The 13,730-nt window shown below is 39.5% G+C and overlaps 1 protein-coding gene across 1 annotated transcript in view; it reads left to right on the top strand.

Annotated features, from left to right (window-relative positions):
• Window positions 1-13,730, top strand: part of LOC102200745 (dipeptidyl aminopeptidase-like protein 6) — a 242,359-nt gene that overhangs the window by 17,605 nt on the left and 211,024 nt on the right. The gene's annotated exons all lie outside the window — the stretch shown is intronic.

Genomic DNA, 13,730 nt, shown 5'->3' with positions numbered 1-13,730 from the left:
CTTCAGGTCCCAAAGTCAAACGAACACTAAGAGTTAAAAACGGTCTAAATTTTTTCATCTTTAATTAAATCATCAGCGTTGCTGCTTTATGGGGTGTAACAATTAAGTTTTACATCCAGGCATCCATGAAAACAGAATTTATTAAATTTAATGGAGTTAGAAGTTAACCGGAAGTTAGCTCGCTAGTTTCCACCTAAACATTTCATACCATGTTCTGACTGAGAAATTTTTGAAACTTATTAAAACGTACAGCTCTGCTACCACTTCCAACATAAATGAAGACAGAAAACGAAACAGCAATGGCATTTGCAGGGTTACTGAAGTTGGACTACCTGGTATATAATCTTGTGCTACGTGATTGCTAGCGACACAGCTATGTTAGCATAACATTAGCACAGTGAAGCTGGAGGATGAACGCCAACTTTTTTTCCACTCGATAAAAGTTAACGTGAGGGATTCTGGTGGTCAGGGACAAATGCACGATAATGGTTGTAGCCGCTGCAATGCTTTCGACCAAAACAGGCGCAGCTTGATGACATCATCAACATGCGCTATCGTGATAGAGCGATATAGTCAAAATCTCTATCGTTTATTTATATTGTTTCTATCGTATATCGTTTATATCGCCCACCAGAATGACTCAGGGGTGTTGATTCATTTAAACTAAATTCAAATTCAAATTTTAAATGTTAAATGTTAAAATTCAAATTTTAACATAATCATCCTGCTGCAACCAGGTTTCTGTAAGGCAGAATAAATTGATTTGTTGATCAATTATTAAGTCATGTACTAACAGAGACTTGGAGGAGACAGACCTAATATTTAATAATCCACATTTCACTGTTTTACTCTTTGGTTCAGATGTGGATACTGTATTGTTCTTTCTTTGTGATTTTTTATGTTTAAGATGTTTATTGCTGGTTTTTAGTTTGTTTGTTTTTTTCTTTTTTGGAGCTGACACAGTCTCTATGGAGATGGGTTTTTGGGGGGGTAGCAGGAGGAGAGAAGCTGCAGAGAGGCGTGTAAGACTGCAACTCTGCTTCCTGGTCCCAACTCTGGATAGTCATATTTTGGGGGGTGTGGTGAGAATAAGGCACGGCGGGACCACGGAGTATCATTCAGAGCCATCTTTATTTACATCTCACCACAACAACACCCAAACCCCTGATTCCCCGTGTTTTTAACGAGGCGGGCGTGATTAAGTATGCCGTGCAGGGAGGGCGGACGCACCTGCACGGCATTGCAGACCACGCCCCACCACAGGGGGTTTAATAAATTTGTCCATATTTCTAGAAATGAGAGCTGCTCCATCCAAAGTGGGATGGATGCCGTCTCTCCTAACAAGACCAGGTTTCCTCCAGAAGGTTTGCCAATTATCTATGAAGCCCACATTGTTTGATGAGTCTGTGTTGTTTCATATTCTTATTTTCTGATTTGATCAGAGAAAATTTAGCCTTTAAATCTTTTTAGGATGCAAGTGCTGACTTTTACAAGCTTCTGATGTTGTTGTGGTCGAGTCAAAAGAAATGGAGCCAATTTCTTTCCAGTGCAGCTATTATTTTACACTTCCAACTCAAGTTCAGGTCTGTTTCTGAGAAGCCCAGTGCGTCTTCGAAAGGAGCCACAAGGGCACTTTATGAAGGTGCAAAACCCTTTTCACAACGGCCTGTTGTATGAAACCAGTGGTTCCATAATTCAGCTTCTTTTCATTATAGTAAGTGTGTTCCAGGGAATAGCTCAGTCTGTGAAATCCCTTTTTATATCCATCTCCTTAGCTGCCTTTCAGCAGTGCACTCTTGAGGATCTTATATTCGCTCCTGGCTGCCCATGTGTGTTTCTGCATGCTGACACTGAGCAACACAGAGACCTCCCGGTCAGATCCATTAATTAGAATCACTTTACTTGATAACAGGTGAAAGTATATTAGCTGTGTACCTGCTTTGAATGTGATCAAATAGTTTTACAGCAGCAGTTTTAGTTTCTTTAGTTTCTGGCAAAGTTATAGTTGCTTTCTGTGGTTTGAAAACTCAAAAGTTTCCTGTTTTTAGGCTATTGGTCGCTTTTTTTTGTGTTTTCTTTTGTAAATCTTGATACATCTTTTTGTTACCCTGTAAGTTAAACTGTCAATGTACATTGTGTTTGGAGCACATTTTGCATCACCACAGGCATTTAAATTGCCACTTAAATAGTGCAGGGATTTTCATTACCACCTTTAAAAGGGAATTTAAACTCTCACATAATCATTTGAACCAAGACAGTCATTTGGCCCTATTTGGCCTGATTGCCTGGCACACTGCTGGCTTGGCCGTGACTTTACATATTGTTTTCTCGAGCTCTGTCCTTGTCTCGCTGCACTTCCAATCTGCCGCCTTTATTGAAATGTATAGCATGGCCCTGCCACGGCCCATTTTCATATAACTGGTAGAGGCAATTTTATTGACTTATTGCGAAAAAGCTGGTGTATTGCGCATCGCACAAGCCTCATCTGTCACCCGCATCCCTGGCAGTTAAAAAGGAATGATTTGTTGTGTTAACTCCCATGGTGCTCTACATTGCCCTAAAACAAGATGCTGTTCCCCTTGACAATGAACACTCACTGCCTGAACATAAACAACAGTTTTATTGTGCTCCAGTCTGCGAGCTTCCAAATCAATGCTTTGTAAATCATCCTCAGGAGGCATGCAAACACAGATCCACTATGTGTTGCCAAAACATCTATGGACACACTGGCACATCAATACAGATGGATGAAGAGCACGGGGCCAATGCCGTGTACTGTCAGCCAATAATAATGAGTGCTTCTGTGGCAAAATAGCAGGGATTCTGAAAGATGAAGGGATCGGTGAAGCCATCAACTATCGTTTCAGCTCACTTCTAAACTTGAGCCATCATTAAAGTGTAACAAAAGCATAATACTTTCTGATATTCTGCAACTGCTGAACCTCACCCTTGCTGCCTGTTTATATTAGTTTCACTTAATGGGTTTTGTGCCTCCAGAGATGGTAAAATCTAAAAGGAGCAGCAAGCTGTACACAACAGCAGAAAGTGGGACAGATATACAGGTGCAATGTGGGGGAAAAAAAAAAAAAACTCCTACTCAGCCCTGCCTGTTATAGTAGCCTGGTTTAGCCTATAGATGTAATGCTTACAAGTGTGCAGTCTGTTGCATGGCAGGGCCTCAGGGATAAATCTTTGTGCCTCATTATCTCTTCTCTTAATGATAAAGTTAATGTATGTCTTAATGACTGCAGGGTGGGACAATTACTCTGGAGCTTAAACCTATAGCCTACTCATAAAGACTTTGAGTATGTCAAATAACATCAGTGATAATAATTGTGAGCATTTTTTTTTAGCATGCGCTATGTTTGTGGTCCGTAATTGGCATTTTAACATAGGTTTTTTTCATCCTTAGAAACTGCAGTGCTTGCAGATGGTGGTAGTGATGCAGAAGGTGAAACTGGGACATCCATAGTCGTATGAAAAAAGTATTTTCTCCTTCCTGATTTCTCTTTTTTTTACATATTTGTCATATTTACATGTTTCATGTCATCAAAAAAATTCTAATATTAGACAAAGATTACAAAGATAAACACAAATGCAGTTTTCAGTGATGATTTCTTTTATTGAGGGCAAAAAAACTATCTAAACCTACATGGGCCTGTGTGAAAAAGTAATTGCCCCCTAAATTTCACATTATTTTGCTGTGGAGGAAATTTGACTCACTCCTCTTTAGACAATTGTTTTAATTCAGCAACAATGGATGGTTTTTGAGCATGAGTGGCATCTTTAAGGTCATGCCAAATGTCATGATTTGATGGTGTTTGCTTTTTTATTAGTTTCGTGATCTGAAACATGTAAGTATGACATATTTCAAATACTGTAGAAGTTTGTTCTATGTAGAAGAAAAAGCTGATGCATTACCTTGCTGCTAATAGTAATGCTAGTCTCTCTTATTAGAACATTTTTGATGTGCCAAGTTTTGATATGTTGCACAACACAAAGAAAACTTCTTTCATATTTTTACTGTAATTTAGATTGGGTGATAGCACTCTCATTTTTGATTTGTACATTCGTAGCTAGGAGTATAGAATAAACCGATGGTGCCACATTAAAATAATATAAGAGGAAATTTTTGCAATTAAAATGACTGTGTCACTAAATGATCTGACGTTACCTACCTTTATAGATCCTTTAAAAATGGTTACATGTAGATTGTCGAAGACCAGAAGAATACTACGTTGATATACTACATGAACATTTGGCAGGCTGATACTAAACCCATCAGACGGAGTAGCTCACTACCAAAGATAAAGAGGAGGAATTAGCCAAGCTTTGTCCAAAGGTAATAAAAGTCTACCCACCAGCATCTCTTACTGTCACACATTATACGTTTTATCTTTTTTTATATTATCTGTATGAAAAATTGTGAATGTGTTTTTCCCGGGAGTTACACAATGGACTATTTCTTTGGTCTAGCACAGTTCCTAATGTCTGCAGAGTAGATGCATCCCATTAGGTTTAAAAATAGCAGGCCTTGGGTCCACTCATACTGACATAGAAGTTTGCTGCATAAATGCCTGCAAACTGCAGGTAAAAGTGATCAACACTTGTCAAAAGGGAACATATTGGCTTATTTCAGGGATGGTTGCATTCAGCTTCTTTTGATGCACTGCAGCACAAATAGGAAAAAAAGGCAACCCACATCCAAATCATCTATAATTTTCACATTATGAGGTGAATTTTAAAATGGGAATAAATACTGTGGTTTCCATTCGATAAGAACTTTTAGACTTTTATTATTATACACCACTGTGTGCTGACAGACCATGTTGATGCAACTGTTGTATTTGTCTGGTGATGTATTCTCTTTCTCTGTAATGTGCTTTCACTTTCTGCTTAATAAAAGTTCCCGTGTGATGCATTGTCTTCGTGGAAAGCACACACGCACACACACAAACGCACATTGCACTTAGATGCAGCTTTCCACTGTTATTTACCAGATGTTTTCTAGTTTTTCTGGCATGTACACACAGGCTGTGTGTGAAATGTGACACTAATTTGCATGCTGACAACGATTTCCAGTAAGATTACATCCTGCTGATTGATGGCCACGCTGTTGCCCCAGAAACCACCTTGGGTATGTGATATGACTCTCCTGTTATCAGACATTAAAGCATATTCCTGTAGTTAATCTTCCCAAATGGGCGCTCACAGAAAATATCTGGCATCCATGGGCCTTGACTGGGAATGAAAGACGGCCATTTCCAGGGGTAATGTATGAATGCAGTTCATTTCAAAGCAGCAAAAATTACAAAGAAAGAAAGTTTCATTATTCAATGATAAAGTGAAGAAACTACAAGATTTTAGTGCAGCTGTATGATGGCAGAGAGCGGCGCTTTGTTAAAGTGAATAAGCTCTTTTGATAAATCACTGTGTCTGATGGCTCAAGATGGTGTATGGCTGCATAAAAGAACCAATGGTTTATCCCTCTACAGTCAAACCTGCCAACACACTGCTGTCCAATTATCAGCCCCTATGCATCATACCCAGGTCTACAGAGAAACCCTATTTGCTGTGATAAAACTTGAAAGCCCTCATATATAGACCTGACTTCAGGCCAATCCATACCTTTTTTAAATCCAGCTCGTTTAGCAAATTTCAGGCTTAAATCGAGGCTTTTTGTATCTCTTTTTGATTGATACTAATTTTTATGTATTTCATGTTATATAGAAAGTACTTTGAATTGCACTTGTACTTTAAATGTGCCTTTCCTTAAAAGTAAACTTGACTGGACTGCTGATTTTGGGGCCTTATGACCCAAAATGATTGTTAAACCTACAGGAGCAATTATCTGCACCCAACCTCTAGGTAATGGTAACTACAAAATGCACTGGTGCATTTGTGTACTTTTATCTCTGTGCTGTAGAGATCAAATATATTTTGCACTTAGATGTGTGCTAGATTCGCTTATTTGAAACATGCAGGGCAGCTATTAGCACTACATCTGAAGGTATACTTTATGAAATTAATCAAAGAAAGGGGGGAAATACGCTGTAAAATTCAGTGGGCTGTATCTGTCTGATAGATAAATGAACCACACAGGCCAGCCTTAATGGTTGCTAGCATTGCAGAGTAACCCGTTCTAATCATTTAGCAGTCTGATGACAGTTAAAAAGGACCAACGTGTAAATACTGATGGAGCTGCCGAGGATCTTATAAAAAAGGAGAATATGTTTTCATTTTGTGTGGGAAGTGACAGGTGTGTTATTTTCCAGTCAACTCACGGAGTCTACCTTGGAGAAGCGGATGAACCATAAAAAGCAATAATTTGCTCAATCTTCTTTCTAAAGTGTGATTATCCAGTCATACTTTAGCAACTGCAGGTGGGTATGACAGAAGATAGCCATATTTACTAACATTTGCTAACTTTCACTACCAATGATTATAGAATTGTTGAGGCCAAAAGCATTAAATAAACTGACTATATTAGTGTACGGAGATTCGGGTTATTTGCTGGCACAAACTGGGGCAAAACCAGAGTATCATAGCCAAATAATATACAGTAATAATATACAGTTTGAACGATTTATTCACGTGTAATTTTTGTTAATACAGGGCCTTGCAAACAGGGGTCTTGGGGGCACGACACAGGAGGCCAATTCTACGAAAAAAACAAAAAAGTGCTAGTCTGAGTGGTCTGAGGAGAGGAAACGTTCATATTCAGATCAAATTGGTTTCATATTTGGATCATCCAGAAAAAAAAGGCCACAGAAGGAGCAACTGGCTGGAGTTCCTCAGGTAGCAGGAGATTGAGGAGGGTAGACAGACAGGTGAGTCTCACTGGTGCGCATTCATTTCCAGAGAATGCGCACCAGCTTTGAGAAAATAGGTGAGTCTTACCCAAGGGAAATGAGCCCTTCAGCACTGTTTCTCATCAGACCATCAGTGACCTACTAGTTTAAGGACAAGTTCAACCTTCCACTCATCACCTTACTTAGGATTTGGCCATTGGCTACGTCCTTGTTTCTCTGTCTCTCAGAAATTCTCCCATATTGGCTAAAGGACTTATTCCATAGAACTTCTTCCTAGAAGATAATTTGGCTATTAAAGGACGGTAAATGGCCTGTATTTTATAGCGCTTTACTTAGTCCCTATGGACCCCAAAGCGCTTTACACTACATTCAGTCATCCACCCATTCACACACTGGTGATGGTTAGCTACATTGTAGCCACAGCTACCCTGGGGCGCACTGACATAGGCAAGGCTGCCGGATACTGGCACCACCGGGCCCTCTGACCACCAACGGGTAGGCAACGGGTGAAGTGTCTTGCCCAAGGACACAACGACCAAGACGGTCAGAGCCGGGGCTCGAACCGGCAACCTTCCGATTACAAGACGAACTGCCAACTCTTGAGCCACGATCACCCATGATACCAGCAGGCAGAACGGGATACCAGCAGGCAGAACCTAGGGTAGGACCTGCCCACCTCCACTTGAGAGCAAAACATTAGCAAAGACAAATTGGAGGAGCTTCTAACCAGCCCAGGGCCACATGATAATACAAACAGGCCTATTCTCTAACAGACAGTAAATTGGGCAAATCATAAAAGTATTAATATAGACTTTGAAATTATTGTTTTTGTCACAAGTTAAATACTGAAATGTGCACAAAACACATTCTAACGCTAGGCTAATTAGCTTACTAGATGGCTTCTTAACATTTTACCCACCAAAATCACAAAACAAATAAGATCTAGTCATCAAATTCTTCATCTGATCCAATTCAGGATAAGTAGTGTTGGAGGTTATAGGCCTGAAATCAGGGTACATCCTGGACAGATGACCAGCCTATAATTTGTGTTCACACACAATTTAAAATCACAAGTTAATCTAATAAGCAGGTTCATCAAGATCTTGCTGTCAAGTCCTATAAATCTGGGAGTTTTGCTGGACTAAAGGAGAAAGCCTGAGTAGCTGGTAAGAACCCACACAGTCACTGGGAGAAAATGCAAACTCCACTCTCTTTCCTGTGAACTTATTCAACATCATAGTGGAACATTTGAATGGTTTAACAGCAGCAGCAGTAATTAAGAAGGTACTAACGATGATTGTTACTTAATTGCTGCTTTTTGCTCCAATTCATTTCTGAAAGAACTCTGGGTATTCGGTCAAACCTACTGGTTTTTATTAAAATTACAATCAAGGTTAGGTAATGTCCACACTGATGCCTGTAAAAATGCAAATGCACCTTCGTGTTGAGAACCTGATGAGTTATATAAATCAGAGAGGAGAAAACATGGAGAAATTATGCAATATTATTTAAAAATAATACATGCTGACATTGATTTTTTTCCTTTCTTGTACTTTTACCCAACGCTCCATCCTGTTGAACTATTCAAGTGTGGGTAGTGAATCCGAAGCCAGCTGCTGTGCTGCGGGAACTCCTCATCCATCCCTGAGCAGGTTAAAGTGATGAATCTGATCCAAGTTCCTGACAAACGCCTGCTGTTCAAGGCAACTGTTTCATTAATATTCAGATGTGCTTACTGGCTCCATCATGTTGTGGAGGGAGGCACAAGTCTCCTTAAGTTGGAAGATAATCATCAGAACTTTTACATTTTCTGTTGTTAACTGGTAGAAGTGACTTTGGGCATCTGTATATTACGTTAGTAGTATTTGAACTACAGAAATATTAAAACCTTTATGTTACCTTTTTCAAGCCTAACACCACATTATTGCACCATATTTCTTGCTCTGTATTTATGCACCATTTTTCTGGCCTTTGAGTTCATTAGCGATGGTAACGATCTGTTGCCTTGACAGTCCGGGGCAGGGAAGGTCATCACAAAGCTCTTATCTAGATTATGAAGCTCCCCACCAGCGGAGAGGTGAGGCATTTTTCTTTCTCTCTTTTTTTTTTTTTAGAGAGAAAGGTGTTTGAGATGCAAATCACTTGATAGTGTGTGGACTGGGATAGTTGCTTCCTGCTGCTCAGTAATGGCCTTCAAATGCAGCTATCTCTAGTTCACTTTTCACTCTTAACCTGTAGCTAAAATGAGCCACATTTGAAAGCAAACCTACCTTTACCCAGAACCTCTCCACCCTACCCCCTTTGAGTTTCACATAATGATAAACATCAGTTGAAGACAAGCTTATTGTTTCAGTAAAGGTTTCAGTGGTCATCTCGTTTACGATTTACGTAGACTTAATTTAGTTTGAGGCTGGTATTGCTAATTCTAGTCTTCTTTGAGGCAAGTTCAGTATCTCTCAGGCTGCCATTACAACAGCAAAAAACCACAGTGACAACAGTTTAGAAGATACCATGGTATCAAGTAATTAAGTTGATAATGAAACCATCGATTTGTCCTGTGAAGATCTCGGTTAAGTTTATTGTGCTGGATGACTGCCATCATCAGAATGAAGCTTTGTTTTCTGGACTCACTCCACTGGGGATCCAGGCCAATCAATCCAGGATTTGAGCACATTCTAATCATTTTTTTGTCTAAAAGGGTTTTCTGGCTCTTCTCGGAGGCTTGACTTGGAATGCACCCAGTCCCAAAAACAGAGCTATAAATACTGACAAAGACATGTGGAGTTACACTGTAGTTCCTGCATGATATAATGCAGAGGTTATTAAGAAGAATGTCTTGTCTAGTCTTAAACGTTTGGGACTTTTCCGGATGTAGCCAAGAACGCCATGCAGAGTCCTCTTTGTGCAAAATGAATACAGAAAATATTAAGTGTGTGCAAATTTGTGTATATAAATACCTGTTTGTTGTTTCACTGCAGGAAACCAAGAATCTTTCGAGGAACTGTGCTTCCATTTTTGGCCTCTGAAACCTTGTACTGGATGTAATCCTTCTATGGTTGGGCACAAAGGCATAAACAAAAGCCCTCTTTGCTACAGAAGTATTTTCTAACTATTGGACCAGAGTTTTAAGGGATTACTGTTGTTTATCGATCAAAGACCGATCCTGTAGCTGCTGTGCAAACTAGTGTAAAGTTATAAATGATAGTAGTAGTAGCCACATTTCTGGCTTTCACCCTCTTGGCTTGCGGTTGCCTGGCATAACCGTATTTGGATAAGATGTTGGTTATCAGCTAGTACTAGGAACACACTTCTATAGAATGCGTTCATTGCACAGACACAGTTCCCTGGAAATTAGGGCACACTTACATAATTGACATGCTACTACAGTGCCATTCACCAGAAAATAAACTCAGCACAGAATTAACTCCATGTTTTGTTTTTTGTTTTTGTCCATTTTCTTCTAAAGTTCAAAGCTGGTATTTGCACTTAACTATTGAATTATTTTTATCAAATTATAATTATGCAGAAATATGGCAACAGGTAATACTGCAATGTGGAAAGCTCGCAATCTGCATAATGTTACATAAAATTGTGATGACACACAAACAAAATGTATTATTTGGAGTGTTTGTTTGCTGCGGGTTTCATGAAAGTGACCTTTTACCGATTCAAATGTACTGTGGTAAGCTGTGTTGTTTCATTATTTAAAGACTGAGTTCACCGAATTCACAAATGACGATGTTCTCAAAAACCTCAGGTGGGAGGCTATTTATCCACCCGTGGGTGGGGTTAAAAAGGTTCCTAAATCCTAATGTCACCTTGGACACCAAAATTGTTTGTGTAAGCTTTCATTTATCCAGGCTATGGTACTCTTCAGAGCTTGAATAAAGAAGGCAGCTGAACTTCTTTTGGTTTGTGAAGGCATTTTATAGTGTTCTTCAGTTCCCAGGTTTGTAACCCCTAGTGTGGTTTGTCACCTTTGGAGGTGATCCTGAGGGCTGTTGGCCCACTATTGATTGTGTGGTCATCACATGAGCCAAGGTGTGAGAAAATGTACCTCCATCATGACACGTACTGAGGTCTCCTATTGTGGCAAGATGTCAGTAAGGGATCCGAAGACTGTATTGTAGGTGACTGATAGCTGGTGTTACCATCATGGCCATTCACAGTGGACATAAACGTCGTCTTTGACTCCTCTTTCAACCCATCTCTCTTCTCGATCCAAATTGGGAATATTGGAAGTGCAGATGCATAGCCAAGTCTTTTCCCTGTTGAGGTGGTTCTTCTATGGTCTTGGCCTTGCTATAAAGTTACAAAGCTATTTTCAGCTGCACCCTTACCGACTAGGGGTCACCACATTAGGTAGCTTGTTGCAGACTTTATGCCAGAAGGTTTACCAAAAGGTATTTGTGGTTTCTTCTTCGACTGAACCAGGGATCTTTCACTTGTTAGAATTGTGTCCCTTGTTTTTGTTCATTTGCTTCTTTGTCTTTTGTTTTTGTTTTTTGTCAGAGCTAGGATGTGGACACTGAGTCACTGGGGTTTTTCCTGCCTAACCCTAATCATAGATGAACCGGCGTTAGTTTTCTATAACCATGAAATCTTCACTTTTACCAGACTGTAGTTACTATTTGTGGATATCTTATTGTTTAATGTAACTGATTATGTGGAATCTTTTTTTTTTAACTTTCTGATAACACAACAGTTTTTTGTGCACTGTGCATGTTGCCAGCACTTTGATCCTGCCAGTCATGCACTGTCTCTCTCTACACTGGAGTCAGAAAGCAGCAATCAACACTCCAGCAGATTTTCTCTCACCAGCAGAGTTTCCATACAGCTCGCTAGCTTTGGCAGCTGTCTGGTTCGTGGCATTCAACTGCCTTTTTTTGTCAAGCTTTACAGTATAGTAGTAGCACTTAGCCATCCCTGGCCAGCCATTTTCTCTGATAGTCTTAACATCTGGCAGCTGCTGTCTGCTTCTGCACAGCCAACATTGTTGTTACAGATGTCCTTGGCCGACACACCTGTATGTGATGTACTCTGGCTTGGCCCGCTATGTTTAGCACAGAAATAAACAACATGGTGAATTCAATCTTGCATGTGTGCTGCAGCCAGCTTTTTTTTTGGGGGGGGGGGGTTCATGTGTCATGTTTGATACATACTCCCTGATTAAATGTGAACCTATCAACAAGCTATAAAGCACCAATTTATACGCGCTTGGTGCCAGGAGTTATAAATTGTAAGTTATGAAGGTTATCCTTTAAGCATGCATTTGACAGAACTCCATGGAGCTGTTATGAAGGAAATCAGTAAAAAATGCAGACACAGTAATGAAGCAGCACAGCCTGCAACCTATCTCTGCGTTCTCCCTCTGTCAGCAGTCCAGCTGCTGGCGAGGGAGCCCAAAGCCCCCATTAGGTTGTTTTGACAGCCTTATCCACAGTAATTAATACCAGGCACTTTTAAATGAGATTTACGTGAGACATGCTGTTTGCACTTCCCAGTTGAGGGAACCTGCTCTTGGTGAACTGCTGCTTTAGAACTCACAGCTTCCCGGTGGATCATCAGTATACAGTATTTAATTCAGTATAGTAAACACTCTGAGTCAAGATTCAGAGGATTTCAGGCTGATATTGATTTATTAAGATCATGAGCTGGAGAACTAAAGCTGCCTCCATCTTGAAAGCTGACAATACACATAACTGAAATGGTTTATATATTGTATGTAACTGACAAATGGTGTTCAGAGTAATCCATGAGCTACGTTATTCAGTTTCTTTTTCTCTTGGTCATCTGCTTCTTCTTTTTTTTCGGCTGCTGGGTCTGCCACATCTCACCCTGGCTCTAGTATTCTTCCTGTCACACCAGCCCTCTTCATCTCCTTCTCTTCATTCACGTTTTAATCTCTTGCGTGATATTTGCTGATTCCAGTAAAAGAAATCAATACGAAACAAATGGCTTTGCTCCATTTCAAGAAGACATTGTAATGTTGTTTAAACTGCCAGTGAAAGAATGGTGTATGTGCTCTTCTCTTTAAGCTTTTTCATGTTCCTGTTTTCTCATCACATGACATTGAAGCTTCTGTGCAGAGAAGAAGTCAATAGTCTGAGTGGTAATTAAGTGGCTATTGAGTTTAAATACAGAGCTACACGCACCATGTGTTGCAAATTGTGCTACCTTTATGGTTTTAATAGAGGCATTAGAGCGATCTAAAGCTTTTGTTTTTTCCTTTTGGGCTTCCTGAAACTTTCTGAAAACTGTTTGTCTTTTATTTTTGAATACCTTTTTATTAAGCAAGTGACTAACAGGTAATTATCACACAAGGATCCACAATTATCTCCACTGTCCAAAGCCACTGCAATGGAAATACAGTCTGTAGAGGCTGAAATCAGAATGTATTTGAATAAACATTAAATAAAACCATTGCATTCTGTCAACATGGGTACATACAGTCATGTAAAAGGTACTGGGCGATCTGTGCTAGCGTTCTGAAAAATTTTAACAGACTTGCCAGCACAATGAGTCAATTGTGGAGTCCAAAAAACGAACAAACAAAAAAAAAACCTAAACATTTTTATTATGATTATCATATATTAATATTAAACAGGGAACCTCTATCTTAGAACTAATTCTCACAGCAATTATGGCAAGCAGGTTTCCTTTCTCTCAGAATAACCCAAATTAGTTATTAAAATGTAATGAGTTAATTAAGGTATTCATATTTTATAATTTAACGCTTGGGTCGCATGTAGATTTCTATGCATGTTATACCAAGTATACTGTATAAAAAGCTTTTCCTTCCAGTCCAATAACGTGAATGCATATAAGTTTAAAAGCTTATGAAAATTTTATATTTTTATCCCCCCATTTCTTTCCTATCCTGTTGATAAGTGCCCTTTAAATTTATTATTCCCTCAG

Source organism: Pundamilia nyererei, unplaced genomic scaffold, assembly GCF_000239375.1.
Source record: "Pundamilia nyererei isolate P.nyererei 1_Seehausen unplaced genomic scaffold, PunNye1.0 scaffold00037, whole genome shotgun sequence".
NCBI classification, from domain to species: domain Eukaryota; kingdom Metazoa; phylum Chordata; class Actinopteri; order Cichliformes; family Cichlidae; genus Pundamilia; species Pundamilia nyererei.
The sequence above is the reverse complement of the archived record's forward strand: the minus strand, read 5'-3'. Positions and strand labels throughout refer to the sequence as shown.